General features: G+C 36.8%; 1 long non-coding RNA gene across 1 annotated transcript; it reads left to right on the top strand.

Annotated features, from left to right (window-relative positions):
* The first annotated feature begins 18,058 nt into the window (after nt 1-18,058).
* LOC115960619 lies at nt 18,059-19,769 on the top strand. The gene is made up of 3 exons (XR_004085211.1): nt 18,059-18,167; nt 19,491-19,633; nt 19,731-19,769. It is a non-coding gene; the product is annotated as an uncharacterized LOC115960619 (long non-coding RNA).
* Nucleotides 19,770-25,569: the final 5,800 nt, after the last annotated feature.

Raw genomic sequence — 25,569 nt, 5'->3', positions numbered from 1 at the left:
CATTCTTTTTCTTTCTTTTCTTCTTCACAGAAACACATGGGTAACTTTATCAAAAAAAAAGAAAAAAAGAAAAAGAAAAAAAGAGAAACACATGGGTATTGATTTCTCAAACCCAAAATATCAAACACATAAACACATGATACCGATCATACACACTAACACACAAATACAAACCCACAAACATGTTCATCCACACAATAAATCTAAAAATTTCTTCTCCAAACAAAAACAAAACCCAGAAGTAAGAAATGAAAGAGAGGAAAGGGGCGGAGAAAAGGGGTGGAATCGGTCTTGCATGTCTTTGATCTAGCTTCTAAGCACACCGATTTGAGTGATTTCTTGAACTAGGTGTTCTAGTGGGTGGTCTCAGATCGGAGATGGGTTTGGTTTGGAGGTGTTATTGGGAAACAAAACCCAGATGGAGAGAAATCCAAAGAATGATTTGGGTCAACGATTGGGGCAACAATTCATCTCATTCTTTTCAACCCTCTCCTTTTTTGGGTTTGTTGATGAAGCTAGAGAATTTGGTTGTCAAGGATGCTAATGAATTTTTTGGGTTTGAGAGCAATTTCGGTTTGATGAGTTTGGGTATTGGAGGTTGAAGGAAAAAAAAAAAAAAAAAAAAAAAAAAAAAAGTAAGAAGTAAAAGCTACACCAAGTCAATCCGTGGGTCTCACAAAAAGTAAAATTTTTTGAATTATCAGAAGTTGGAAACAAGTGCCAAACATGCCACCTTAGGAAGTTGGGGTATTTTTAGTGATAAGTGATGAGTTATTGAGTGATGAGTGATGAGTGATCATTTTTTTTTTATCCAAACAGCCCCTAATTTTTATTGTAAATGTTTTGGTGACAACCACTAAATGGCGAATATCATATACAGTATATGTTTTATTAGTTCACATCAAAGGATTTTGTGTTTTTAGGTATGTTCTAATCACAATTTGTGTGAATTTATATTACCTCAATTAATAGTAACAACTCATGAAGAGTGTAAATCAAAATGATTTCAACTTTTTTAGATTTTTATTTGAAGCTATCCCAAACTATGAAGAAATTATGTCACATATAAAGAGACTTTAATAAAAATTAGCCACTTAGCACAAGGAGAGTGTAACAATTTTGTGCAACCACAATTTTAGGACCCAAATTTTATTATATAGAATATAATATGACTCTTTTTTTTTTTTTTTTTTGAGTTATATTATAGAACAACTTGTATGATGCACAACTTAATGAAATCATAGGTAAGCTGAAGAAATATTTTAATAATATTATTAAACTTGATTAATAAAGTAGATAGTAAAAATAAAAGAACAAAAATTACTTTAAGATACTTGATGAATGTGCTAAGACCAAGATCATAAAATAATCATAAATAAATAACCAAAATTCAACTACCAAAGTCTTATAAAAAAAATTTGTATCTTTGTTATAGGCAAAATTCAAGCCCAAGTTCTTTAGGCTTGTTTGCAATAAGCCCAAGGACCCAATATTTTTCAGAGTGAAAAGTACAATTCTTTAAGTGCACTATGTAAGGTTTTCAAGTTAAATTCAAACAAATGATTATATTAAGTTTATTTTTTCTTTGACAAGATAAATATGTTTGTATTGTATTGGTCAATACAATCATGTGTTTCATTATATGGTGATTCATAAAACTATCTACAAGTGTTAAACCACAGAACTCATTAAATTATTTAAATAAGTTACATGATTTATTAAATAGGTCATGTAATTAAAAATATAACTTGTTAGGTTCTAAGACTTTAGGAATTAATGTATTAGAACTTCAATTTGTATATATTGGCAAACCATGATCAAAATATTTAGTCTAGGTTTAGACGTGCTCAAAGTTTGGTTTGATGTAAATTTTGTATCGAGTAATTGTAGGAAATTACTGTTCAATTTTTGCAAGGCTCGATCGATCAAAAATTAGATTTGATCGATTGAAAATCATGGATCAGCAATTTTCTACAGAATTCTCAAACCTGCCCAAGCCAATATGACATGTAGAGTTAAGTGTTTCACTCGAAGTATAAAAGGAAAAACCCTAGCTACGTTTTAGAAGTCTTTGTTGAGTTGTGTGTTGAATCTTTTGTGAGATCTGAGAGGTGTTTATCTTCAAACACACACATAGAACTATCAAGATTAAGATTCACATCAAGAACTTAATGATTGTTTTATTTGCTGCATAAAGAACTTTCAAGAAGATTTGAAACCTTTGAGAGGCATCTCAAAGTCACAAATAGGAGAACTTGTGGTTGCTGTTGATCAAGGAAAGAAGTAGTTCGTGGATTCGGAGCTGTCACGTGGTCATGGTAGTAAGTTTTCTACATGAGGTAGCAATAGGATGTTAGTGGTCTAAGTCTTATTGTACAAACTTCAATTCTTTTATAGTATATCTGTTTTTACCTTGAGGATAGCTAGGTTAAATCTTCCCTATGTTTTTTACCTGTTTGGTTTTCCTAAGTCATCAAATCTGTGTGCTCTTTACTTTCTGCATTATATTTGTTTTACACATATTTGTTTAACCTAGATTTAATTAACAAACTTGTTAATCAACTTGGGTTAAACATATTGTATTAAAGGGTCTAAAAACTAACAAGTGTATTAGAGCAGGTTAGCTCTTGTGTTAGATCTTTTGATCTAAGAATTGATCATTGACCCATGTTGTCATGAAATACGGTTACTCTCTTGTGATCCCTCCACACTTTGATGGGAATAATTATGCCTATTGGAAGGTAAGGATGAAAACCTTCTTGAAATCTATAAATGAGAGAGTGTGGAACTCAATAGAATATGGTTGGAAGAAACTAACTACTCCTGTTAGTGAGTGGTCAACGTCCTAAAAAGAAGAAGCCACTTTTAATAACAAAGCTATAAATAATATTTTTAATACTGTTTCTACGAACGAGTTTAGGGGAATCTCAAATGTTGAGATTGCTCATACTGCTTGGAAAATCCTCCAAACTATGCATGAAGGCACAAAAATAGTTAAAATTAACAAGTTGTAGCAATTAACAACTAGATTTGAAAGCATTAGGATATTTGAAGATGAAAATTTTGATGAATTCTATGCTAAGCTTAATGATATTGTTAATTTTGCATTTATTTTGGGTGAAATTTATGATTAACCTAAGATTGTTAGGAAGATTCTTAGATCCTTAACTAAAGACTTTAGACTCAAAGTAACTGCCATTACTGAAAGCAAGGATGTGGACTCCATCCTTGTTTATGAGCTTGTAAGATCTCTTCAATCCTATAAGTTAGACCTACCCAAAACAAAAAAATCCAAATCAATGACTCTTAAGTCAGTTGATGATGTTGATGATAATGGATTTGATAATGAACTTCTTTTACAGAGATTGCATATCTTGCCAAGAACTTTAGAAACTTTCTCAAGAATAATAATAGAAGGGCAAGAAGTAGAAACAATGCTGAACCTAAGAACTTTAAAAAAAATGAACCAACTAAAATCAATAATGCTGATAAATCAAAAGAAAAAATTGGTCTATCTTCTAGAAATTCTCTAGGTCAACAATGTTTTAGTTGTCAAGGGTATGGTCATATGAAATTTGAATGTCTAACATTTGTGAGATTAAAGGGTAAAGCTATGGCTGTAACATTTAGTGATGATGAAGTTTCTAATCACGAGTCTGGAAGTGATGAAGATGGAAACTTCTTTGCTTTCACAGCTACAGCTGTAGTTAATGAAAGTGATTTGGTTGAAGAGAACCGTTCTAATGAGGAATTCTCTGAGTGTGCTGACTTGCAAGAAGCTTACAACAAGCTATGCAAGGTTGCTACAAAGGATGCAATGAGAGTGGATTTAAGGCTAAAGAAGATAGTCACTCTTGAACATGAAAAGAAAAACTTGTTGTTGAATTTGCTTGATGCTAATAAACTGGTTAATAAGGTGAAGACTGAAATTATTATGTTGATTGATAAGATTAAAAACCTAGAACTAGAATTATTTGTTGCTAGAGAACAAATAAATAGGTCTGCTAGTTATAAACTTGATCACATGTTGAGTATTCAGAAGTCTCCCTTAGACAAATCAAGTTTAGGTTTTGTTGATAGCATCTCTGTGTCTGAAACTCATTCCACAAACTTTTTTTCTTCTTCTGAACCATTTAAGATAGAAGTTGTCAAACCAAAAGAAGATGTTCTTGCTCCTAGGAAGATTAGGGTTGATCTTACAAAATCTAAGCCTAAGAGTCCTAACCTCCCTAAGGACAAGAAGCATGATAGACTTTTATGGGTTTGTCATTTTTGTGGAAAAGCTGGGCATACTCACCCAAACTGTTTCAAGTTGCAAGCTGCAAAGCGAGCAGATAAGCAAAAAGTACCTGTGCCTCAAGCACAAGATCCTATGGTACTTATTGGTGAATTAGTAAAAACTTTAAACCTTTATACCAATGTTAAAGTTGCTCATCATTCTAATATGAATAATAACTCCAAAACTAAAGTTGCATCTAAGAGGTTATGGATGAGCGCAAAAGGCTCAATCCAATTGAGTCTTTCTAACATAGTCCTTGTGCTTCATCTCAAAATCCTTTGTGGCCATTTTCTTGATTTTTTTTCTTTTCTTTTCTTTTCTAGAATTTGCATTGTATTACATTCATGCATTCATATTAGGTTGTTTTTTGTTTGTTTTTCAAAAAAATAATAATAAAAAAAAAAAAAACAAAAAAAATGGAAAGAGGAATGTGGAAGGATATGTTTTGTATTACATATCATGGATGTGTAGTTAAGGTTGGCCATATTATCTTTGCATAACAAGCCTAAGTACCTTGATTAGCTTGGATGAGCTAATTTTTCTGCACTTTGCTAGTTTGAGCTATGTAGTGCATGTTGTGTGTGAGTTTTTTATAGTTTTTTTATCACATGATTTTGATTTTGAAGTCACATGCTTTTTATTGTAAAGACTAAAAAATCCTAAGAGAAAGGCATAAATAACCATCTCACCACTGTTTACTAATCAATCATGAACACCTTAATGCATATCATAAGATTTTGTGCTCGTGAAAGTGTAGCACATGCACAAAAAGAAAATAAGGTGTAGCCTTAAAATAAATTTTTTTTTTAAAAAAAGGCATGTATACAATAAGGCTAAATAAATAAATAAAATAAAAAACATGATTGCAAGGTTGTTTTCTAGGAGATATGAGAGTTATATGATGTAACTCTTTAACTGATAGTCACTTTCAAATTTATGTGATGAATAATGTAGACATTGTGATTACTTACTATCTACATATCATCTCACATGTATCTCATACTGTTACTAGTTGCACACACTTCACAAGTTATTCTTTGCTAAACTAAGTACATGAAATTGTGTGTGAATTTGGTTTGGTCATCCAATATTATATATTCTATGATTTTGATACAAAATATGTTCATTGGTTGAAAATTTGAGGGTAAAAAGTGAAAAAAAAATATTGTTTTTGAAGTTCTGGGTTGAAAACAAATGTTTTCGAAAAACTTTTAAACTCATTCTCATGCATTTCGTTCATGAAATTCTTTGAATTGAGTGTTTTCTGGATAAAACTTCTATTGTTTTTCAAAAATCCAGTTTTCTAGAATTTCAATCGATTGAATGTGCTTTTCGACCAATCGAAAGTCCCTTAATTTTTAAGCTTGGTCTTTACCTGGTTCAATTGATCCTCGATTGGTGCTCGATCAGTCGAATCTATTTTTTGATTGATCGAAACCAATTTTCAACCTATCGAAATTTAAAAGTTTTTAAAGCAAAATTTCTGTTTGGCTCGATTGGTACCTGATCAGTACTCGACCAATTGAGATTCGAAAGAAAAGAAAAATAAATGACTTTTCCAAATCACGTGTTCTTCACTTTTTCAAATAGTCTTCTTTCTTTTTCTTCCTTTTCTTTCTCGACCGATCCAATCCAAGATTTTCTGTCATTTTCCTCTTTAAATCTTCAAAGGTTTTTGTCCTCAAGTGTAGGTAAGACCTAACTACCCTTCTTTTTTCAAGTTATTTACATTTTTCATGCATTTTCTTCATGATTTTTTAACTAGAGAAACTTGGGGTTTTTGATTTTTGACTTGTTTTTGTTCATATTTAATCAATGGGCTTTTGTTATTAGTTCATATACATATGATTCACATGCATTAATTTGATAAATTTTGTGATTTGAGAAGAATTGAAAATTCTAGGGCTTGAAATTTTGAGAAATTGGGGTTTTTGTTCAATTGGGCTTAAATTGATGAAATTGACTTGTGAAATTGATGGATTAATTCATTCTATCATGTTTTCTAACTACTATAATGTATAATTTCTCAATTTGATTTGGTTTTGAAAATTGGGTTTTTTCAAAATTTGGGGTTTTTGGTTAAAACTCTTTGTTCAAGTCAATTATATGAAAATATTAAAAATTGAACAAGATTTTTGTGCATTAGAGCATGCATCATATGTGCATTCATTACATGCATCATATAGATTATTATTTATTGATATATTTTGTGCTCTAACCCTTTCTAATGCAGTCTGCCCTTGGTCTTATGTTTCTTTTTGTTTTATTTTTTCCTTTCTACTCTTAGAGTCATGGTTAGGAAAACTAGAGCTAAGAAATCCTCTACCTCCTCCTCTTATGATTTTCGAAGTGATAGATTTTAGTTTAAATCTAATCAAGAAACCTATGAGAAGTTGAATATCTTTAGGTTTGTTTGGGCTAAAAGGAAAGTTATCCTAGATGAGGTTAACCTTGAGATACGTAGGAACTTTGAGAGTCGAGGTTGGTTACCTCTTTTGGATGTTGAGCATCCCCCTCCGGCTGCTTTGATTAGGGAGTTTTATTCAAACCTCTCTATCCACTCTGATGATTCCAACTTTCACTATGTAAAGACTTGGATAAGGGGTGAAGAGTTTGTCATTACCTATGAGATAGTGGGTTCTGCTCTTGGTATACCTTTGGTATAGCAGCCTGTGTACCCTTACACAGAGATTCCTCCCATTAACGACATTATGTCTCTTATTACTGGTACTACCATTAGTTGGGGTACTAATCCTAGGGTTAACACACATGAGCTTACTGAGCTCAATTATTTGTTCTTTAGAATTTCTTGTCATTATATCTGGCCTATTTCTCACATACATACCATTCCCATTGAGAAATGTGTGTTCTTGTCCACTCTCATCATTGATGCTCCTATTAGTTTTCCTACTCTTTTCATTCGTTCTCTTGTTAAGGTTCATAGGAGTTGCGCTAAGTCACATGGTTTGTTCTTTCTGATTTTCATTCATAGGATTTTGTTAGATTTAGGTTTAGAGGGCTTCCCCGCATTTGAGCTTGTTCATATCATCACTCTTATAGGTGCCACCTTTCTTAGGCAAAGGGCTTCTCGGTTAAAAGCTAGCTCTAAGCGCTCTCGAGTCGAGTCTTCTACAGGTGATGCATCTAGAGCCCCTCCTTTTGGTGATCCTACAGTTGAGAATTTTGTGGACCCCACTGCTATTGTAGATCCTCCACCATCTACATCATCCTCTTCGTCTATGCGTACTATGCTGGAGACGTGTCTCACCGTTCAGGCGGCTCATGGACAGATTTTGTTGGATTTGCTTAATGAGGTTGCGGCCTTACGAGCAAATTTAGCTGATGCTAGAGGTGTTTCTCCACTAGCTCCACCCTCGGATGAGTCTTGATTGCCCTTTGGCAATACGTCACAAAAAAGGGGAGTGCATAGTGATAAGGGGGAGATGAAGAGATATGATTTTTTTTTTGGTGTAGATTGTATTTTAGGGCGAGATATGTGTTATGTTTTGATGATGTGATCATGTGTACATGTTAGGGGCACATTTTTTTTATATATTTTTATGTTTCTTGTTTTATTTATGTTTATGTTCTTATTTCACAAACTACGATACATTGGTTATGATTTATATTATGAGGTTATTTGTATATGTCTTTATTTTTGTTTTGTGAAAATAAGAAATTTATTTGGTTTACTTGTATTTTCTACACATGCGTTTATGGTTTGTTTAGTGTTTTAAGAATTTACAGGTTGATTCATTCAAAGCTGCTGTCTGCTTTTGCAACTGATAGATAGTAATTAGGTTGAATTGTATTTTGGGTAATAATGTGTAATTTGGGCTATTTTTTACTTCGAGTTTTTATTTCGTGTAAAGTGTTTTGTCACGGATTGCCAAATGGGGAGTTTGTTTAGTTCAAAGACTTTAGGAACTAATGTATTAGAACTTCAATTTGTATAGGTTGGCAAACCATGATCAAAACATTTAGTCTAGGTTTAGATGTGCTCAAAGTTTGGTTTGATGTAAGTTTTGTATTGAGTAATTGTTGGAAATTATTATTCAATTTCTGCAAGGCTCAATCGATCGAAAATCGTGGATCAGTAATTTTTTGCAGAATTCTCAAACTAGCCAAAGCTCATATGATGTGTGGGGTTAAGTGTTTCACTCCAAGTATAAAAGGAAAAATCCTAACTACATTTTAGAAGTCTTTGTTGAGTTTTGTGTTGAATCTTCCCCAGTGTTTTTAACAGTTTGGTTTTTCTAGGTCATCAGATCTATGTGTTCTTTACTTTCTGCATTATATTTATTTTACACATATTTGTTTAACCTATATTTATTTAACGAACTTGTTAATCAACTTGGCTTAATATTAGGTTAAACATATTGTGTTAAGGGGTCTAAAAACTAACATAGCTGAATACTATAATTAAATCCAAGTAGTGGGTTGCTGGAAACATTGTTCTATTACACACTTGTTTGACATAGTTATTTTCTAGAGAATACTTCTTATTATGAAGTGTAAGAAATATTAGGTTCATGTGTGTAAGTTTGAGAGACCCAATTATATTGTAGGCCCATCTATACTTAACAATAATTTCTAATTTTGATACAAACCCTGCTTAGGGTTCATTATAATTGTTGAATTGAGATTATAGCATAGATATGATTGTCGAGGGCTTCCTTTATGGACATAGGCTGTTAAGTTGTACAACGTAATCCTTACATCCTCACTTTTCTTACTTTACGCTATTTCTCTATGTCTTCATAAAATCTAATAGGAAGGAAACCAACTGAGACAGGAATTACAAGAGAGGAGAAATAATCTCATCTGAGAGTCCTTAAGGAAAAATCAAGGATGAAGAATATGAGCATATTTTTCTCTCTATCACACACTCACACACAAAATCCATCTAGCTTTTTTTTTTGAGAATTGATAAGACAGGGACTAGTTGGTAGGTACATAGTATAGACATATCGTATTTATTTTTGGTACATCGGTATAGTGAGACTCACATGTTATTTAGCCTCACACCAGATGAGTGCACATGAAAATTTTATTACCTAATAAAACTTTCCTAAAAATAAATGATCAAACTTTCCTAATTTCTTTGATGGATTGTATTGCCCGTGGCATTATATACATCACTAGTTTGAAACTTTTGAATTGTACCTTGTATGTACTTTTTTAAAGGTTAAAGATAGAAACTATATCATGTATGTACCCTTTTTTGTTTTTCTTTTGATAGGACGGTACATATAAATGTAGTAGTGATTAAATGGTGATATAATTTTATGGTAAGAGAAGTCTTAGGGTGAGTTTGGTTCAGCTTTTTGAAGTTGGACTTTTTGAAAAAGTTGAGTTTTCAAAAAGTGCATAATAAAAAAGTGTTTTTCAAAAAGCTGAGTGTTTGGTAAAAATTGTTAAAAAGTGTTTTTTGAAAAAACTGAATGTTTGGCTAGCACTTATAAAAGTGACGGTTTAAGTGGTAAATTACCAAAAAAGACACTCCAGAACATTCCACTTTTCTTGTTTTTTCTTTTTTCCTTCTTTCCCTTTTTCCCTTACCACTTCTTCCTCCAGAATGTTCCCCTTTCTTTTTTTTCTTTTTTTTTTTTTCCTTCTTCCCCCTTTTTCCCTACCACCTCTAGAACATTCCCACTTTTTTTTTCTTTTTTTTTCCTTATTTCCCCTTTTTCCCTACCACTTCCTCCAAAAAATTCTAGTTGCCGCAGAGCTCAGGCGTTTGGTTTGGTCGAGTAAGCAATTGAAGAAATTTTGTATACAAGATTTTAGTATTAGAAAGGTTTGGGTGATTGCAGTATATTCGAACCTGTAGTTAGCTTTGCTTAGGCAGCACCCCCATTGTGAGAAGCTACAAGGAAGAGAGAAGATCCCTTAAGTCTCTGCCACCACTGGGTTTGTATTTGATTTTGATTTTGGGTTTGGGTTATGGGTTTTCAGTTGATGGTTTAATTTTGAGTTGATTTTCTGTGGATTTTGGTTTTGATTTTAAGTTGATTTTGTTTTTGATTGATTTTGAGTTGGGTTTGGGATGGGTTTTCCAATGGCGTTTGAGTTTATTTTAAGTTGTTTTGTGTTGATTTTGAGTTATTTTTGCTTTGGTTTTGTTGATTTTGTGTTTTGATTATCAAATGTTGAAATGGGTTTTGTTGATTTTGTTGATTGTAGTGGTAGACCGGTGATAGTTGGGTGGTGCTGTGTTTGTAGTAGCACGGTGAGGGCAGAGCAGAGAGAAAAGATGAGAGGAATGAGGAATAGGCATGAGAACTGAGAACTGATGAAGGGTAATTTGGTAATTGCCCAACTCACCCCAACAGATATATCAAAACGCGCATGGACTTTTGGCAAAATGGACCTGAAGAGCTCCTTTCAAGGATTGCGCGTTCTCTTCACAAGTATAAAACGCAACTTTTTCCAAAAATTTGCATTTTATTCTAACCAAACGCACTTAAAGGGATGGCTTTTTTCAAAACGTGATTTTTGGGCTGAAAAAGTTGAAACAAATGGGCATTTAGTTCTAGAGGTTCTAACTTCTAACCAACATATTTAGATCCGATCTATCATTCAGTATTCATTTAATACATGGTTACGTATATTTTTATATTATGAAATTTTAAGGTGTAAATCAAAATACCCCATACTTTAGGAAATAAAATCTAAACACCACTAAAATTTAGGGGGTTTAAAATCCAAATTCTAAAACATAATCCAAATTCTAAAACTTTAGTGTTTGGATTACGTTTTGTTACCTAATTAAACTTTCCTAAAAATAAATGATCAAACTTTTCTAATCTCTTTGATGGATTGTATTGCCCGAGGTCATTATATACATCACTAGTTTGAAACTTTTGAATTGTACCTTGTACATACTTTTTTAAAGGTTAAAGATAGAAATTGTATCACATATGTACCCTTTTTTGTTTTTCTTTCGATAGGACAGTACATATAAATGTAGTAGTGATTGGACGGTGATATAATTTTATGGTAAGAGAAGTCTTAGTTCTAGAGGTTCTAACTTCTAACCAACATATTTAGATCTGATCTATCATGCAATATTCATTTAATACATGTGTTAGGTTCTAAAAATTTAGGTTTAAATGTTTAGAATCATGTTTTTATTGTGTTGGCAAACTGAGAACAAAACATGTCTAGTCTAGGTCTTTAGACAGTGCTTAAAAGTGGTTATTTCAAGATTCAAGTCTAGCTGATTGTAGAAAAAGGATGTGTGGTCCTGCCTTACTTGACCGATCGAGAATTAGGCTCAACCAATCGAAAATCGTAGGTCCAGTTTTTCTATAGAGTTTTTAAACAGGCCCAAGCCCACAAAAACGTTTAGGGTTTCATCTAAACTTCTCCACATATAAAAGGGAAACCCTATCTATGTTTTTCAGACTTTTGAAAGACTTGTGTGTTACTCATTGTGAGATTTGAGAGGTTTTGTACCTTCTAACTACATAAGAATCTACCGGAGCAAAATCTACAATCAAGCGTAGGTAGAATATAGTTGCTGCATCAAAATCATTACTGATGGTGATCTGAAACCTTTGAGTGGGATCTCAATGTCAAAAGCAAGGTGACTTGTGTTGGTGTCAATCCAAGAAGAGAAGGAGTCCGTGGATTCGGAGCTTACACGTGGTCGTGTCAGTAAGTTACTACTGGAGGTAGCAATAGATTTAGAGTTAAATCTGATTGTAAAAACTTCAATTCTCTTATAGTGGATTTGTTTTACCTTGAGGATAACTAGGTCAAATCATTTCCAGGTTTTTATCTTGAAATGGTTCGTTTCATTGGTTTTCCTGGGTTATCATATTGTGGTGTTATTTACTTTTCCGCATTTGAGCATGATATTATATATACTTGTTTAACCTATATTTGAATAATAAACTTAAGTAATCACTTGGTTAATATATTAGGTTAAATAATCTGGTTTAAGGGGTTTAAACGAATAAACAAATGGTATCTGAACGAGTTAGCTCTTGTTTATAGGTTTCTTAACCTAGAGTTGATCCTTGACCGCTGCTGTCACGGATTCTTTGACTCGTTTCTTGAAAGCAACTAGAATGAGAATTGAATCTATTTCTTCTTGGACTATATGGCTTTTTAAGAGTGCCAATCCTATCCTTGAATATTTATGTATAACTACTTCTAGCAATAATTATGTTTGTTATAATGCTTTAACTACCTTAAAGGCCCGTGATACTTGTCTTTGGTATTTGGATAGTGATTGTTCTAGGCACATGACAAGTAATAAAGCTTTGTTCAAGACTCTTTTTGAAGGAAAGATTGGTACTGTCACCTTTGGAGATGGAAGCAAATCAATTATCCGAGGTATTGGAACAATAGACATTCGGAGGTTATGAATGATATTTTCTCTTGGTCCTCGAGGTCTAAGGCGATTTGATGATACCCCTGAAATTCGTCTAGCTAGCTCATCCTCGGGTGCCCACAGGTGGCATCAACTAGCTGGTCGATCATCAGGACCGGGAAATAATCTTTAGGGCATGCCCGATTCAAATCTGTAAAATCCACACACACTCTCCACTTCCCATTCTTTTTCTTAACTATGACCATATTTGATAACCATTCAGGGAAGAACAACTCTCTAATAGCCCCAGCTTGTTTTGGCTTTTCTACCTCTTCCTTCATGGCCCCCATATGTTGCTTTGCATATCTTCTCGACTTCTGCTTTTTGGGCTGTAACAAGGGATCCATATTCAACTTATAAACAATGAAGTTAGGATTAACACCTGGCACCTCGTATGGACTTCACACAAATACATCCAAATTCTGCACCAAGGCCAGAAACATGACAACTCGATCCCCCAATGGTAGACTCTTTTCGATCTAAAAATACCTATCTTCATATGGAAGGATTCGAATCTGTAACAGTTCTTCTGCATTATTAGCCCCAATGTCCATTGTGAGCTCCAGTAATTGCTATAATGATTCGGGCTCCACTTGCTTCTTTAGTTTGATCTCATGGTTAATTGTTGCGACCATACATTGTTATGCAGCTTGTTGATCCCCCTTAACCACGGCGACCCCATCCTCAGTGGGAAACTTAACCTTCATATGGAGTGTAAAAGGCATTGTCCCCATGGCATGAATCCACGGGCTGACCTAAGATGGCCGTATAAGGAGAAAAAGCATTAACCATCATGAAGTTTACTATCACTTCCTTCCCTTCGGTCATAATGGAGAGAGAAATTTTCCCCTCGGGCACCACGAACCCCACCAAAGGCGTGTCATATTTAGTGAGGTTTTCCTGCTTCAACCCTAAGCCCTTGTAAAGTTTAACGAACATTATCTTAGCCCTACTCCTCTGATCTATCAACAACCTTTTTACCAAAAAAAAAAAACCCCCAATCCTTGAGGTCACAACTAATGCGTCGTCATGCAGTTGGGACGTCCCTTCTACATCATTGTCCCCAAAAGCAATTGGCTCTGTATTCAGCCTTAGTCTTTTCTCTGGTTAATCACTAACCTCTGTCCCTTGTTACAGGGTAATACTAAGAACCCCCTTATGTCGTCTTGTCCTAGTGTTGACTGAGGCTGCATGGATAACTTCAATAATTCCCAAGGGCGGAGGGAGTGTATTCCCTCGGTTCCCCAATGTTTGCCCCGTTGTGCCGCCTCCCTATCCGACCATGAATTCCTTCAAATAGCTGCTCTAAATGATCTTTAAACACCCTACGTTGTTCAGTGGTGTGCCCCTTCTCTCGGTGATAGGTGCAGTACAGGCTTTAGTTCCTCTTGGATGGGTCCCAACCCATTTTACTTGACCACCAAAAGTACAACTCACTCTTTATCCGCCCGAGAATCTTATGAACTAGTTCCTTAAACGCCACATTCACCCTTCCAGTTCAAACCTCGAGCTTAACTACCCTGGATTCCCTTCTCGGCCTCAACTGGAAGCCTTTAAGCCATGAGTCCCTGTTAAACTAGGAGGCTGTCGGTGCCTTTCCCTTAATCTGTTGTCGGTCATCCTTCAACCTTTTATGTTCTTTTATCCTCCTTATAAGTTAATGCATGTTCTCAGGAGGTCGCATAGATAGGGATTCCCTTAATTCTGACTCTTGAGGGAGCCTTAGCTTGAATGTACTCACTGCAATCTACTCATTCCCCCCGCCTATTTTTTTGTAAAACTCCTAATACCGATTGGCATAAGATAGGAGTGTCTCCCATTGTCCATCTTCATAGACAACAATGCATCGATAGGCTGAGGGACCTGACTATAGGTGATGAACCGGGGCCCGAACACCCGAATCAGTTCTCCAAAGTTATGTATGGATCATTTCCTTAAACCGTTGAACCACTTCATCACTGTGGGCCCGAGGTTGGACGGGAATACTTTACACATTAAACCGTTATTTTGGGAATACAAGGACATCATCTGAATATAATGGCTCACATGTTCCATCGGGTCAATTTTGCCGTCGTAGTAGGTAAAAGGTAGGCAATTGAAACACCTTGGCATCTCGGTATGCTCTATCTCATCGAAGAATGCTGATCGAGTAGCTCTTTAAAGTGCTTCGAAGTGCTCGGCTCATGGCGTCCAAGGCTGCACTTGGGTGACTATGCCTGTTCTTGTTAGAATGTTGCCCCATAGTTTCATTGGACCTCTCTCTCGAACGTTGTGAATCAGTCCGATGAGATGAGTCGGACATGCTACCTCCTTCATAGTTGGGATCACTAGACGATCCCTTGCGGTCCCTTCTACGACGTCAGCCCCTAATCTCAATTTCCAACTTCTTAACCTGATTTCGTAGGTTTTCTATCTCGCGATCTCGCTCACTACAATACAAATGCTCAGGGACGTTAGATACCGATCTTTCCCCCTGCAAAGATCACTCATCCAAATCAAATCTTGTCTCATGCCCATCTTGCATGCGGTCTGGCCCCGAGACAAGGCCCTTAAACAATTACCTCTAGGGCCTACTGATCCCTCTCTTGCACGTGGCTCCTTCATCCCAGCCAGCAATAAACTGACTCTGGATCTTTAGTTGAGTAGGAAATTCCTGCAGACAGCACCAATTGTGCAAACCTTGGACCTAACGTGACTGGCTAGCCCTGAGGTCAAGCCCTCAATTTACTTGTATGAAGTGGGTAATGAGTTTCCTACAATGGAAAACCTTCTAAGGCCAATTAGGCGGCCCAAATGAAAGAGTTTCTGACCTAACCCGTATCCTTCTACCCCTTCATGTATCCCCCAAGGAGGCCCAAGCTTGATAATGACCTTCTCCTCTTTTGTTGATCCTCATAGTTTTCTCTCATATGTCTCTCTCACCCTGATTTTTCCAACCCCCTTTCTCACTTCTTCAGCCCCTATTTATAGATTTCCCTTAATGGGATTGTCATAATGATAAGCAAGCTTTTTAGGTGGGTGGGGCCCTTTTGGGATATATTTCTAACTAGATGAGACCCACTTCTCAAGACAAATGTGACTATCTTGAAACTTGCACCTGCTACCTATTGGTTCTCAACAAGCAATTTCCTCCAAGGCATTATCGTTACCGAACAATCATGTCACTGATATGTAGCTGATTTCTAGATCGGTGTGTCCTACTACCTGTTATTAGGCTCAGGGTTCTTGGGTATACTGAAATTGATGGGCTGGGCCTCTATATCATGCCCCTACAAATCTTTTGTGTATGTATAACTTATGACTAAAGAAAATTTTCGTTATTTTTCTTTTACTTTCACACACACTATTTATCTCCCACATGCAGCAAGATTTTGCACTCATCTCTCTATTTTCTTCTCAACACACAACTCTGTCTCTTGATCGTTCACTTATAACCAAATGGCCGAATGGCCTCAACCAATTCCCTTCAGCCTTTTTTTCTTCTTCAACATGAAGTCTCTGCCTAAGCAAATGGCAAGAAGACTTTTGTGTTTTTTTGAGGTATCTAATCTATATATACTATAAAATCGAAATCTTTAACCAATATTTGACTTTTTTTAAAGTTCCCACATTTTTACGCATAAGCACTATTAAATATATATACATATATATATATATTTTTTTTAACCCAAAAATTTCAGCTAAAAAAAATAGCTAAAACCCGAAAACACAACTTATAAACTAATGTCACAAATAGCTTCATGGTATATTATTAAAGGACCTCTCTCCAAGACTTTCCCTTGCATCCTAAAAAAAAAAAAAAAATAGATAACTTTGCTTAACGTCTCTATCTCTAACCATGGAAGAAACCTATCCTTGCCCTACTCCAATTGCTTAGAGGTTTTTCTATTTTTTTTAGTAAAGGTTAATAATTTGCATTTATTATAATTTAGAAATATATATTTTTATTTTTTAAACAAATAAAATGACAAACTTTAGAGATAAGTAATAACTGTAATTTTTTTTGAACGAAAAAAAAATCATAAATTTTAAGATTTCTGTTTTTGAATTTAAAATAAAATTTGTTATTTAAACCCATCTTGAGTCGTGACCAAACAGCAGAATGATCTTTTCATGCCTTCTAGTTTCCGACAATCAACTAATGTTAATCAAGGTTTACAGTACTCCTGTACGTAATCCCACATTACACATGCCACCAACCTTCATGTACGTGATAAATTCAAATCTTTTGTATCACCCTATCTACTTCAATCTATGTCCCACCAGTAGACAGTAGTATTGAATTTGAATGTACCTACTGAGCATACTATCAGGTATGTTATTATTACATGATTCCCTATCCTTTTCCATTCTTTTTAAGGAAAAAAAAAATATTGAACACACAAGACGTTCAATTATGACTTCAGCTTATCCATTACACACTCAAGCTCCGTTTGGGTAAGCTGTGTCCATGTCCAGTGCGTCTACATCTACGTTTTTGGCCTTTTTTTTATTTATATTTTTTTAAGTCCAGCGTTTGATGGCTGATACACTGTTCATGTCTTATGAACAGTGCATCAAGACAAATGCACAGTAAATTTATTAATAAACTCATGAACAGTACATCAAAGTAAATGAATAATAAATTCATTAATGAACAGTAATCAAAAAATATTTTTTTTTTTATTTTCAGTTTCAACAAAATAAGCAGTATTTAAACACGTAGTATTGTATCACCCTCTCTTTTCTGATTTATGTCCCATCAGTAGTATTGAATGTACCTACTGAGCATACTATTAGGTATGTTATTATTACATGTAGAATCATGTGCAACAAAATGACCAATAATACTAGTGATGGAAAATGCTAGGAAGATAAAGGCCCCGGTAAAGCATTTTAAATACATATTTTTAGTTTTTAAATAACATTACATGTATTTTCACACTTTTTCACCTACATATATTTCAAAAAAATACAAACAACATTACTTAAACTCCTCTACCAAATAGACCCAAAAAGTCCCACAACTTCTGTTAGGAAGATAAAGGCCTCGGTAAAGCATTTTAAACACATATTTTTAGTTTTTAAATAACATTACACGTATTTTCATACTTTTTCACCTACATATATTTCAAAAAAATACAAACAACATTACTTAAACTCCTCTACCAAATGGACCCAAAAAGTCCCACAACTTCTGTTACTCATTTTGTTGCACAAGATTTTTCATGTAAACACATGACGAATTGTAATAAAAGTTGTAGAATTTATTGTGCCCTTAGCATTTCTCTCTCCAAGTGAAACACAGACAATTATATAATTGGTTGTGTATCACTATCACACGTACACATGCAATTGTGACAAAGTTTGCATAGTTATTTGTGGTACCAGCTACTCATCTCCCCCGCAAAACACACACACACACACACACACACACACAGCTCTCAACTCAAACTGAATTGCATTGATTAGCTTGGATAGCTCTGGCAATGTCGAAGAGGGACTTACTAATCATTACATGCAAAGGTATGCCTGTATTTAACCTTTACATGAGAGTTTCTTTTTAGACAAATAAACATCGATTCATTTCCTATACGTATATGGCTTAGTAAGAACATCCGATATCAGAAGATGCAGTACGTACCCAACGTTTCAGTCATTTAGCCAATTACAAGGGAACCACTCCTCCTGTCCCCAACCTTACTCTTGTTATTTGATTCCTTTTCATAGATAAATTCCTTTATATGTTTGTTGTAGATTTATGTTATTACCGTCGGAAAAAAATCTTAATCCCATCTTAATCCCCTCAATATCTATGTGTGAATTAAAATTAATGACTATCAACTAATAGCAATATTATGAAACAAAAAAAATTCTAGAAAGTACCACGTAAATACAACCACACAATAACAATAAATCTTACATGGAAAACCCTCTAATGTAGAGATAAAAATTATGGGACAGCTCCGAAAAATATCCACTATAAAATAGAGATTACAACTATCAAGTTTATATTAAACTTGAGTTCATAATAAATTGGATATACAACAAATACATCTCAAGGAGTAAATACAATCTCACCACAAAATCAGTAGCAAAATCTTCCTCTAATTACTCTAACTCTTCATGGTTATAGCACTCAAAAACTCCATGAAAACTCCATCAATTTATCTTCTTTGTATGTAACTTGAGCAAGAAAAACACCTCTTTTTTTTTTTCACTCTCTCACACTCTCACTATGTTTCTCTCTATCTCTTCACACGGACTGCACCTTAAATGGCTAAAAGTCCCTTTGTGTTTTTCGCTCACTCTATGGAACTCACACTCTCTGCTTCAGCCCTTACTCAGTGTGTTTCTCTCTCAATCACACTCATGGCCGAATGGCCTTCCTTTTCTTTTCAGCGTGTCTCACACACTTGCTCAGCTTTGCACTAAACCAAAAGCTGACTTTGGAAACTTGAGTAAGCAAGCTCATTAATGAGCTTTGACAAGGCATGTGGGCTGGACCCACACGGTGCTTTGCACCCAATAATTACTTAACTTTTTTTTATATTTTATGTAATAATATGTTCTTTTTCTTTATTGAAAATTTTTGTAAATTAAATAAAAGTAATAAATTAAATTTTAATATTTCTAAAAAATAAATTAAAACTTATAATTCTAAAAGTAATAAAATTAAATTCTGAAATTAAAAAAAAGTAATATGCAAAACTTCAGGTTTAATTTGTTACACTTTGAATTATAAGATTTAAAACGTTTTTTTTTTTTCTTTTGGTATTTATAAATTCCTCTCTCTTGATCTCTAATTTGTTCAAAAATGGGGTGTGAATGTGTGATATATAGCGGTAGCGGCGGTGTGTTGGGGAAATGGGGAACCGGTGAAGGTGGAAGAGATACAAGTAGAGCCACCAAAATCATCTGAAGTTCGCGTCAAGATCCTATGTGCTAGTGTGTGTCACACAGACATCATATTCATGAAAGGGTTCCCAATTGTTAGTATTCAATTCCTTCACAACTGTTATTATTTACATTTACTTTCAACTCGTTTTCTTTTGGCTGAAGGGTATGATATCATTTGTTGATCTACAGCCTCTTTTCCCTCGGGTTCTAGGACACGAAGGTGTTGGTTAAGCTCTCAATTAACCAATAACAACACTTAAACTGAAGACACAAACGTTTTATATATGAGTATTTTAAAGATTAATATTTTTACTATAATAATAATAATAAATTTACAAAGTGTGCTGGATTTCTAACGTGGAAAAAAATATATTTACTATGGAATCGACATTGCATCGATTTAACATTTTTTTTCTAAAAAAAAAATCAAAGAAGCACAGATTGATGTTATAATAACTGGTCTTGTAAACATATTGATATAAATATAGATTAAAATATGGAAAATTTTATTGCATACTCACAATATTCATACTCGCTATTGTACACTTAATACACACTCTTTTTTGAAATTATATTTTAAAAACATGATTTCACTCCATGTTGCAGTATGTGTATATAGAGTGTGTGACTATCATTATTAATTAAAATATGCAATCGCAGTGTTGTAGAGAGTGTTGGCGAGGAAGTAACAGATCTAAAAGAAGGAGATCTTGTGATTCCAACATCACTAGGGGAGTGTGAAGACTGTGAGAATTGTTTGTCAGGAAAGACCAATTTATGCCTCAAATACCCTGTACCCTCAAGTGGTCTTATGCCTGATGAAACTTCAAGGATGTCTATTAGAGGCCAGAGGTTGTATCACGCTTTTACTTGCTCTACATGGTCCGAGTACATGGTTGTTGACACTAATTACGTTGTCAAGCTTGATCCAACTATATCTCTTCCACATGCTAGCTTCCTCTCATGTGGATTTTCTACTGGATTTGGGGCTGCATAGAAGGATGCTAAGGTTGAAAGCGGATCAACTGTGGCAGAGCGAGAAGCAATGAAACACTGAGGCAGAGCGAGAAGCAATACGGACCTTGGCTCCGTGCAAGCCCAGACCGCTCCCAAAAGCCACAACTCGTGGTAGCAATGGAGAATAGAAGAGACGGTTCACTGGTAGCAGAGACCGGAAGGGAAAGACCGGCGGCAACAAAACCTGGAGATCAACTGGTTGTTTATGCAGCGAAACCAATGGCCACCGGCGTGATTTCCGACGTGGTGAACCACATGGAGACATCAAAGGCGGCTGATAAGACAGAGGCAGTAAAGCAAGTGGGGTTGTCAGATATGGCAGAGACTGAAAACACGGGGCTAACTCCTCGTAGCACACAACAGGCAGATTTTGAGGAAAGATTACAGGAAATTGATCGTGAATTGGCTGCAGGTGAAAAAGCTACTGCAAAACTGAATCCTGAAAAGCTGTGTTTCTCGAATCTGAAGGCGATTTGGCTGAGGAATACAAGGGAGATAATCTCAAAGAGGTGGGAGATGATAGTCAACAGGATAAAAAGGAAAAGAGTGGGCCAAACATGGGAGGCTCTTTCAATGGGCTTTGCTTTAAGGAAAATAAGGTGTTGGGCTTGGGCCTGGACCTCACTAAAAATATGGAAAATAATTTATTTTCCATTGGGCCTCCCTCTCCAAAACTAAAGGCTAAAGGGGTTTGTCCTAAAGCCCGAGCAAGTTAGGTTAAAAAGGCAAAGCAAGTACGTAGGCCATGCAATAAAGAGAACGTGGGTTGCATGGAAACTGAAGGGGCATACTCAGCAAAGGATGGGGATTATATGGAGGTGGTTGGGGATACTGTTGATGTTGGAGAGAAATGAAAGGAGCGTAGTCCGTTGGGGGAGATAAATATGGTTGGAAAGGCAAATAAAAAAGTAAAGCAGGAAGTTGAGGTAATGGCACTGGGGAGAGTAATGAAGCAACACTTGGGATCGGCGGCGGCTGCTTGGCAGTCCTGCCGGGAGCAATGAGTGCCTTAGCCTGGAACTGTCGGGGGCTTAGGAACCCCTGTACAGTACCCAAATCCAGAAAGTTGTTCTGGAAGAAGATCCCAGCTTAGTATTCTTAATGGAAACTAAGTTTGAAGTGGATGAAATGGCTCGTATAAAAAGAAAGTTAGAAAGACAACAAGGCTTGGTTGTCCCGTGTGTCAATCGGGGGGGTGGACTGGCTCTACTGTGGAAGTCATCTCTGAAGGTAGATATACAAACCTATTCCCCCGTCACATTGACGCTGTTATTACCGAGGCCAAGGGTTCATTGCAATGGAGATTCACCGGGTTTTATGGGGAACCAGAGACAGGAAAGAGAGGGGAATCATGGAGATTACTGGAACACTTGAGTGGCCGTCTGAATCTGCCATGGGTGGTAATGGGGGATTTTAATGAGATTATGTTCGTGGGTGAAAAGTTAGGGGGTAACCCAAGACCAGAGTGGCAGATGCATCAGTTCTGTGAGGTGCTAAGCAGGTGCCACCTTCGTGACCTTGGTTATATTGGCTCTGACTTTACATGGAGTAAGAGATGGGGGTCAAGGGGCTGGATTAGAGAGCGTCTTGACAGAGCTATTGTCTTAACCAGCTGGGCTTCGGTTTTTCCCCAACAGAGGCTCCACCATGTTGCAGCCTCTACATCGGACCACTGCATGTTACTGCTCAAATGTACTCAGACCAGCTGGAGGAGGAAACGCAAACTGAAGTTATTCAGGTTTGAATCTATGTGGTTGAAGGATAATCAATGTGATGATTTGGTCGTTGATGCATGGGAACATGGAGAGTGCATGGGGGGGCTTTACCCCCTTAATACATGTCTGAATGAGTGCAGGGATGCCCTTACACATTGGAATAAAACAACTTTTGGCCATGTTGGGAGGAAGATCTCAACCCTGAGGAAAAAACTACAAGTCTTAGAGAACAATGGTGGGCCAGGGGTGGACATGGAGGAAATTCATGAGACGAAGTTGGAGCTTAATAAAATGCTGATGATCGAGGAGGATATGTGGAACCAAAGGTCCAGGAACTGCTGGCTGAAGGCGGGCGACAAGAATACGTCTTTCTTTCACACAAAGGCCACAAATAAGCACCAACGCAACACAATCCAGAAAGTTATGTCTTTGGAGGGTGTTTGGCAGGAGGATGAGGAGCTCATTGGCAAAACTTTTGTTGAATACTATGAGAACTTGTTCACATCCTCAAGGCCTGTGGTGAGTAGGGAACTGCTTGATGCTATCCATACCAAGGTGACGGCCAGAACGAATGATATGCTGTTGCAGGAATTTAGAGCACCTAAAGTGGAGAGAGCTCTGAAACAAATGCACCCGTTGAAAGCACCGGGGCCGAACGGTATGCCCCCTCTATTTTATCAACACTTCTGGCCTAAAGTTAGTCCTATAGTTATTCAAACTGTCTTAGAATTTCTTAACAATGGAGTTGCTCCGCCAAAATTCCATGAAACCCATATAGTGCTAATTCCGAAAACGAAGAACCCTGTGACAATTACAGATTACAGACCGATTAGCTTATGCAATGTTGCTTACAAGCTTGCTTCAAAAACGATTGCAAATAGGCTAAAAGAGGTGCTCAGAGAGGTTGTTGGGGAAACACAAAGTGCTTTTGTCTCTGAAAGGCTTATCACTGACAACGTTTTAGTGGCTCATGAGATAATGAATCATATTCACAGGAAGAGGAAAGGAAAGTATGGGGAGATGGCATTGAAGCTGGATATGAGCAAAGTTTATGACCGAGTGGAGTGGGAATGTCTCCAATTAATCATGCAGAAACTTGGGTTTCATGAGCGGTGGATTCAGCTAGTCATGAGGTGTGTGACGCCGATCACCTATGCTATTCGAGTGAATGGGGTTCCATGTGGTGCAATTACGCCAACTAGGGGGCTGCGTCAAGGCGACCCTCTATTGCCTTATCTTTTCATCCTAGTGGCAGAGGGATTGTCGGCTTTAATCCATAGGGCAATCCAAAACAGAGCATTGAAAGGCTTGGCGGCATCAGTAAGGGGTCCAAAAGTGTCACACTTGTTCTTCGCTGACGATAGCTTGATTTTCAGCCGGGCCACTGTGAAGGAATGTCAGGAAATCCAAAGAATCCTGCAAGTTTATGAAGCCTCTTCGAGTCAGAAATTAAATCGGAGTAAAACCTCCCTCTTTTTCAGTCGGAACACTGAAAATGCCACAAAAGAGGCAATCAAAACCATGTTTGGAGTCCAGCTTATTAAGCCTCACGAGTCTTATTTAGGTCTTCCTTCCTTAGTGGGTAGATTAAAAACAAACTCTTTTGCTTAGTTGAAGGAACGGGTTGCCAACAAGCTGGTTGGGTGGAAGGAGAAGTTACTCTCTAATGCCGGGAAGGAGGTTTTAATTAAAGCGGTAGTGCAAGCTGTGCCGTCGTACACTATGAGCTACTTCCTGCTACCTAAAGCTTTGTGTCAGGAGCTTACAAGGATGGTGAGGCATTTTTGGTGGGGTCAAAAAAAAAGATGAAAGGAGAATGGCGTGGATGAGTTGGGAGAAGATGTGCCTCCCGAAGAAATTCAAGGTGGTTTGGGATTTAAGGACTTGAAGAAATTCAACCTTGCTTTGTTAGCGAAGCAGGGTTGGCGACTACAGACCAATTCTTCCTCTCTCTTCTACAGAGTCTATAAGGCGAAGTACTTTCCGGGGTGTGATTTTATCGATGCAAAAATGGGCAAACAAGCATCTTACGGGTGGAGAAGCATAATGGCTACGCAGAACTTGATAAAAAAGGGAGTGAGGTGGCAGGTGGGAGATGGAGAGAAAATAAATATCTGGCGAGACAAGTGGATCCCCAGCCCATACACATACATGGTCATCTCCCCAAAGTGTGATCTTCCATGTGGGCCGAGAGTGTCTGCTCTTATTAATAGTGTGACCAAAGAGTGGAAAGTCGACCTCATAAAACAGTGTTTCATTCCCCAAGACGTGGAGGTCATACTTAGTATACCTCTGAGTGCACATGGAGCACAGGATAGACTCATCTGGACGGATTCAAGAAATGGTAAGTTCTCGGTGCGTAGTGCTTACCGTCAAGCTCAAACAACACAGGAAGGAGGTGGCTAAGCAACAAGCTCGGATCAGTCTGTAGCTCGGAAAATTTGGAGAGGTATATGGAGCATGAAGGTACCAAACAAGGTGAAGCACTTCACATGGAAGGCATGTAGGAACATTCTGGCCACAAAAGAAAATTTATGGAGAAGGAAGGTCACTCAAGAGGGAATATGCGAGGAGTGTGGTGATACGACTGAATCAGCGACCCATCTCTTCTGGTTTTGTAGACAGACGCAGGCAGTATGGTCTCACAGCAAGCTAGTCCTTTCTTTTACCATTTCACAGTCATGGGAGTTTATTGATGTCGTGGGTCAGCTGCTGAAGTGGAAGGATGTCTACCCGGATATAATGGAAAGGGTCATAATGATATGTTGGGGGATTTGGAGGAATAGAAATGAAGTAAAGCATGGTGGGAAACGAAAAACTGGTGAGGCTGTGATAAAGTGCTCACATTATTTACTGGAGGAGTTCCAAATGGCGAATGTGGTACGGAGTAGGCAGGAAGCTCAGACTCGGGAGGTGGTGCGATGTATAGCTCCGAAACATGGCCAATACAAGGTGAATTGCGATGCGGTGGTCTTCACCAGGAGCAAGGAGGTGGGTTTTGGCATGATCATCCGTGACAGTGCTGGCTTGGTCATTGCTGCTTTGAGCAAGAAAGGAATTGGTCTTTCCGAAGCGGTGGAAGCGGAGGCGAAGGCGATGGAAGTGGCTGTCCAGTTTGCGAAGGAAATGGGGATAAGGGAAGTAACTTTTGAAGAAGACTCGCTCATTGTGACTGGAGCAGTCCAAGGCATTGGTGATGCTCCTTCCTCAATCCAAAACATTGTTTATGGCATTACACAGGAACTTCAGACTTTTAGAGCTGTAGGAGTGTCATATGATAAAAGGCAGGGGAATGC

Source organism: Quercus lobata, chromosome 9, assembly GCF_001633185.2.
Source record: "Quercus lobata isolate SW786 chromosome 9, ValleyOak3.0 Primary Assembly, whole genome shotgun sequence".
Lineage (NCBI taxonomy): Eukaryota > Viridiplantae > Streptophyta > Magnoliopsida > Fagales > Fagaceae > Quercus > Quercus lobata.
This window is presented reverse-complemented; position numbering and strand designations above follow the sequence as displayed.